We start from the raw sequence: 6,645 nt of genomic DNA, 5'->3' as shown, positions 1-6,645 counted from the left end.
ATCCCAAACCCCTAGGGTACTTGTTAAGCCTACAGATTCCAGGGCCTTACCCCAGACTTGTGGAGGAGTCAGAAGGTCTAATGACATGAATCTGCATCTGTATTTATAAAAAACAAAACAAAACAAAACCCAGGGATTGAATTCAGGTCTCCTGCATTGCAGGTGGATTCTCTATCATCTGAGCTACCAAGGAAACCCAGAAAGAGGGTAAAGAAGGTAATTTTTTTTAAAGACAGTGGAGAATTCTAAAAACAGTTTTGTTCTAAATTGGCTGTGCCAGTGGAAATGTACCTTCATCCAAAGTCACCTTTATCAATACAGTTTCATGAAACTGTTGCAGCAAGCTTTGTTTTCCTTCTGGCACTTCAAATATTGAAGCCAGTCAACAAGTTGATACTGATCTTCTGGCCTTGATATTTTGCTGGTTTAAATAAAGAACCAGTCCATGTCAAGGAAAAGACAGCTTAATTAATCAATTAAAGAGAACATGTGCATATTGTGTGAAAGGAGAAAAGGTGAGAACTTCCTTTGACAAAGTTGGAAGAGGCTCTTGGGCTTGACAACACGCATATGGTTAAGGCACTGTCACCTACTTCGTGGTATCTAACCACTGTTTTTTGATTTGAGAGAATAGCATTGAAACATATACATTACCATATGTAAAATAGTCAGTGGGAGTTTGATGTATGACGCAGGGCACCCAAAGGCGGTGCTCTGTGACAATCTAGAGGGATGGAGTGGGGAGAGATGTGAGAGGGGGTTTCAGGATGGAGAGAACACAAGTATGCCTATGGCCAATTCATATTGATGTATAGCAAAAACCATCACAATATTGTAATGGTTTTAAATTAAAGTAAGCTAATTAATTAAAAAAAGAACACATGCACATTCATTTATATTGGCAGGTTATTTCAGTTTACCTGTAGGTGTGATAATCACAGATGGAGGTCCTGGTGATGAAGCATCATTTGGCTTCTGTTTCTTCCTTGCTTAGCTTCCTTATTTCTTAAAACGGAAGAGTTTCGAGTCTATTCTTAGGACATATAGAGGTAATAATGGGACACTGCATTCTATTTTTAATAACTGAATAAAAAATCAGGATTAAACACTGAATATTTACTTTGTAATAAAAGTTCATGAGCTAACAAAAAAATCACGTTTCTTTATTTTTTCGGTGATAAGTATTTCAGCTCACTTTTTTTTTTTAACACTAGTTCACTCATGTTGAATTGAAACTATCATTTGGATTTATACTGTTGGTAAATAGATAAATAGAAAAGAAACAAAAAGAAAACACAAGGTCCATTTGTTCATTCATTTGGTTGTTTTATGTCATAGGGAGTTCAGATATCACTCCCAGAAGCATTTAGATAGAATAAAAAATACCCCAAAGCCTTCAGTAACACAAAGATACCAGAGAAATATTTTATTTTTTACTTTATTTTTTAAAAATTGTTTATTTATTTAGCTGTGTTCAATCTTAGCTGAGGCACACTGGCTTTTCATTGCGTCATCATGTGGGATCTCCTTGCGGAGGGATCTCCATGCAGAGGGATCTCCTTGAAGAGGGATCTCCTTGCGGAGGGATCTCCTTGTGGTGCCTTGACTGTAGTTGTGGAGCGTAGGCTCAGTAGATGTGGCTTACAGGCTTAGGGAAGCTGCCCAGTTATGTCCCACTCTTGGCAACCCCATGGGATTGCCAGGCTCCTCCATCCATGGGATTTTCCAGGCAAGAGTACTGGAGTGGGTAGCCTTTCCCTTCTCCAGGGAATCTTCCTGAGCCAGGGATCGAACCCAGGTCTCCTGCCTTGCAGGCAGACGCTTTACCATCTGAGCTACAGGCTTAGTTGCTCTGTGACATGTGGGATCTTAGTTTCCTGACTAAGGATCACACCCTGATTGCAAGGCAGATTCTTAACCACTGGACCACCAGAGAAGTCCCGAGAAATATTTTCAATAGGGCACTTTCCATGAGCTCACAAACGGAAAGTTCTGCCACATCGTAAGTCCTCAGTTTTATTGTGGGGCTCTATAGGAAGTAGATTCTGAGATGGGGATTTTTAAGCCAGAAGTCTATTGAAGGCAGTTCTTTGGGGCAATAAGGGAATCCTCAGCCAGTCCCACAGAGAGCTTGGGACCTGGGATGACCCATCAGAATGATGACAAATTTCAGAAAGGAACTCAGCTGAGTCATCAGCCCCTCATACTCCAGGAGGTATCTAGAGGCACACCCAAGACAGACTCTGCTTTTGTGCCATCACTAGCTCTCTACGCCCTGTGATATATGTGGGCACATGTTCCCCCCTCCCCCATACTCCTAGGACCTGTGTTGTCACATATAACGTATCAAGCCTTCTCTTTTGACTTTGTGGTTGCTGAAGAGCATTAACAGAACACATTAAGCTACTTTACAATGCCAGTTCTTCATGTATTTTCACAGGAGTTAGGTCTCTGAGTTGACTGCTCATGAATACTCTCACCAGTAATAAGATATTGGCCATAAAGAGAAGGATGGGGCAGGGGAGAAACTAACAGTTAAACATACCTGCCATACACCAGGTCTTGAACTAGACTCCAGAGCCAAATAATGAATTGGACATAGTAGGAATGCACAGGTTTGCAAATTAGTAATTGCAATAAAATATTATGAGTGCTCAAATGGAGTATGATTAAGTTCAATGGAGATGTAAGAATGAGTATGGTGAATTTTCCATGAGAAGTATTATCAGGGAAAGCTTTCTGTGAAATGTGAAATTTGAAATAAATCTTGAAAGATGACTAAATAGTGGCCAGGAAGTGGCACACGGAAAGATGTTCTAGATTGAAGCAGGGTATGCAAAAGCCTGGGGTCCTGGACTTGCTTGGGAAACGCCAATCATTTTGACATTGTTGAATCTTAGGTTTGGGGATGTGCCATGCTAAATGGCAAAGCTTGAGAAGCGGGAAGATCAGAGAGTCTTTGATTTCTTGTCAAGCTCTTTGCTAGTATCTTGAAGGCAAAAGGGAGCCTCTTAAAGATGTGAGTGTGCTTCCTCCTTAAAGAGAAGAGTGACATGATCATTTGTACACTTTTGAGAATCCACTTTGACAATGCATAGTTCTACTAGGCTAAGGCAAATTGTAAACTCTTTGAAGGACAAGCTCTTTAAGCCTTCATTTGATTTAAAGGTTGTGGGTAATCAGGGAATAAAAGCCAAGAATGTGGTGCTTTAATGAAATGCAGATGTAAAGAACAGACTTTTGAACTCTATGGGAGAAGGTGAGGGTGGGATGATTTGAGAGAATAGCATTGATATGTATGATGATACAATAGCAATGACATGATACATTATATGTATATGTCATATACATATAACATGTGCATTGTCTATATAATATACATATAACATGTATATTACCATATGCAAAACAGATGACCGGTGCAAGCTCAGTGCATGAAGCAGGGCCCTCAAAGCTGGTGCTCTGGGACTACCCAGAGGAATGGGGTGGAGAAGGAGGTGGGAGGGGGTTTCAGGATGGGGGGACACATGTGCACCTGTGGCTAATCCATGTTGATGTTTAGCAAAAACCAACACAATATTGTAAAGTGATTAGTCTCCAATTAAAATAAATAAATTTAATTTTAAAAAAGAATGTGGTACTTAAAATTGTTAACTTTATTTCATATTTTTATTAAATAAAAGCAAATGTGAGGACTCATATTTATTGGCCCCATCCAACATTACAGTCTTTGTTAAAGTCAAACAAATCAGTTCATCTTTGTCAGGACACTTCAGAAACTCATGCTGTTGCTTTTGTTTATCCAGAAATAATCTAATAAAACTTAGACAGAGAATTTGTTTAGAACAAGTTTGACAAAGAAAGAAGTATTCTTAGATATAATGAGAATGTAGATCAAGGATACAGTCATATGTGCATCACTCCATTCATCAGTCCTTCCATCCATCCATCCACTTATCCATATCTATCCTGGCCCACTCCAGGCACTCTACAAGATACCAGGGCTGCAAAGAGGCACAAACTCAGCCTCTGTTCAAAGAGCCAAGAACCCAAGTTCAAAGATACGTATATAAAACAGATGATGGCAACATTATATGGTAATGTAAATACTACTATAAAAATATATTTTCAAATAAAATAGACAATTATTTGACCACAGTGATATATACCATTAAAAAAAATATGTACAAAGGAAATAATGATTGTACCTTATCCGAAAGAATCAACTGAAAAGCCATTCAAAATAAGAGTTCAACAAATTTTCTGTATATAGTACAAGTCCTGAAAGCCCAATAACATTCACGTACAACTTTTGTGAGGGAAGATCTGCCACAACCCTAAAAATCCATGCATATTCTTGCTGGATGTGCCAAGAACTCAAGGTCCTGGCCTGGCCATACTTTATTCTGCCCAGCTCTCAGGCTTGGGTTTGCAGCAAGCTACTTTGAGGGAAGAGGTAACATCTCCACCCACAGAAAAAAGCAGGCTTCCTTCTGCTTACTATTCAAGTGAAGAATATCCCAATCTCAGATTTCTTCTGTAAATTCTGCCCACTGTGTGTGCAGTCATCCAGGCTGAGTCCTTCCCTTCATCCTTTAGGAAGATGGAGAAGTCACACAAGCGGGATGGTGACACATTGGCCACTGCTTCTATCATGAGGAATAAAGTTCTGTTTCTGACCCAGGATCCTCGTGTCTTCTGCCAGCATTCATGAAACAGTGACAGATTGGCATCTTGGCTTGTAATTAGTGTAGAATCTCAGACCTTGCATGGTTCTTGACAATAACTATAATAGCTCTTTAATATCTTAAAAAAGAGATTGTCAGCACTAATAAACATATGGCAAAAAGAGATGATTTACAGAAAAAGTACTTCTGACTTATATGAAGTCACTTTATTATATGTACGTGTATATGTATAAGCATATTATATATAAACATACCATATTTAAACATATATAAGTGTATATATTCATTTGTGATATTTCCTTTATTATAAATGTTTGTGTATCTGTATAGCATATATATATATGTATTTGTACAATTTTTTTGCATCTATACAGTATATACAAGGTCTTCCCAGGTGACACTAGTGGTAAAGAACCTTCCTGCCAATGCAGGAGACATAGGAGACGCGGGTTTGATCCCTGAATCAGGAAGATCCCCTGGAGGAGGGCATACAAACCCACTCCAGTGTTCTTGCCTGGAGAATCCCAAGGACAGAGGAGCCTGGTGGGCTACAGTCCATAAAGTTGCAAAGAGTTAGACATGACTAAAGCGATGTAGCACAGCACAGCACAGTGTATACATATGTATTTGTACACACATGTATATACACACATGAGTATATACATATATATATACTCATGTGTGTATAATGAATACACATACAAATATGTACCTACTTGTATGTATATATGCACAAATAAATATGTGTGATGCATATACACAAATACATACAAATGCATATATATCTCTATATAAGCAGGCTTCCCTGGTGGCTCAGTGACAAAGAATCCGCCTGCTGATGTAGAGACATGGCTTCAGTCCCTGATTGGGAAGATCCCTTGGGGAAACAGATGACAAACTGCTCCAGTATTCTTGTCTGAGAAATCCCATGGACAGAGGAGCCTGACAGGTTACAGTCCATGGACTTGCAAAGAGTTGGACATGACAGCGATTAAACAACAACAAATATACATAAAGACACATATATATATCTATACACAAACATTTACAATGAAAGAAATATCACAGTGAATAGATAATGGAATGAATAGAGAAGGGGCACACACACATATGTTTATATACAGTGCAGTTTTACATACACACATGGAAACACATATATTAATAATAAGGTGTGTGCTTCAAAAGGTGGGAGTCAGGGTTGCACTTAATGAAATGATAGCCCCCCAACAGACTAATAATTCGCAAGAAATCCCTTAGAGCATACTAGGTAATCCTGCTTACTAGGAAATATTTTATGCAAAATTCCCATCAAATAAGCTCTTCTTTCCTGCTTCTCCTGGCTGCCAAAATCAAATACAGGCTCTGGTGCAAAGGTTAATCACATCCCTTTAAGGCAAAAACCCTCTAAAATCTGATTGCTAAGTGTTAGGGGAAAGTTGTAAATAGGTAGTAAGTTCTGAATTAAATTTAAGGCTATTTTAATTATAAAAGCATTAATGACAGCAGGAAATTTAATGAAATATTGGACCATGAAATCAATGTTATCATTTTAATACATAGCAGAATATGACAAACTCTGTAAGATTCCTGTTCTCTTTCATGTCTATTACAATTTCCTTCTATTAGTTTCTACAAATAGAAAATTACATATAAAATTGAGTTTAACCAAATCTCTGTTAAAATCAGGCAATCTGATTTGGTATTATATAACCACACTGAAATTTCATTTAATTTAGAAAGGGCTTCTCCTGGTGTCTTGAATACTAACTACTTTCCTAACAACACGTATGTAGCTCTGAGTTTGACAGGGGAATAATCCTTGTGCTCAACAATAGATCAAGATTTTAACAAAAAGAATGAAGATGGATAGAAATGGAGAGCTTGACCCATCCTTCTATTGGAGAGATTTCAAAAGCATTTCTTGAAACGGTCTGAAAATATTTACTCTTGCTTATCA

The 6,645-nt window shown here is 38.2% G+C and overlaps 1 non-coding gene across 1 annotated transcript; it reads left to right on the top strand.

Moving 5' to 3' along the window:
• The first annotated feature begins 493 nt into the window (after positions 1-493).
• LOC133042921 (U6atac minor spliceosomal RNA) lies at positions 494-619 on the top strand. The gene has a single exon (XR_009689624.1). It is a non-coding gene; the product is annotated as a U6atac minor spliceosomal RNA (small nuclear RNA).
• The last annotated feature ends 6,026 nt before the right edge of the window (positions 620-6,645 follow it).

This window comes from Dama dama, chromosome 21, assembly GCF_033118175.1.
Source record: "Dama dama isolate Ldn47 chromosome 21, ASM3311817v1, whole genome shotgun sequence".
Taxonomy (NCBI): Eukaryota; Metazoa; Chordata; class Mammalia; order Artiodactyla; family Cervidae; genus Dama; species Dama dama.
The sequence above is the reverse complement of the archived record's forward strand: the minus strand, read 5'-3'. Positions and strand labels throughout refer to the sequence as shown.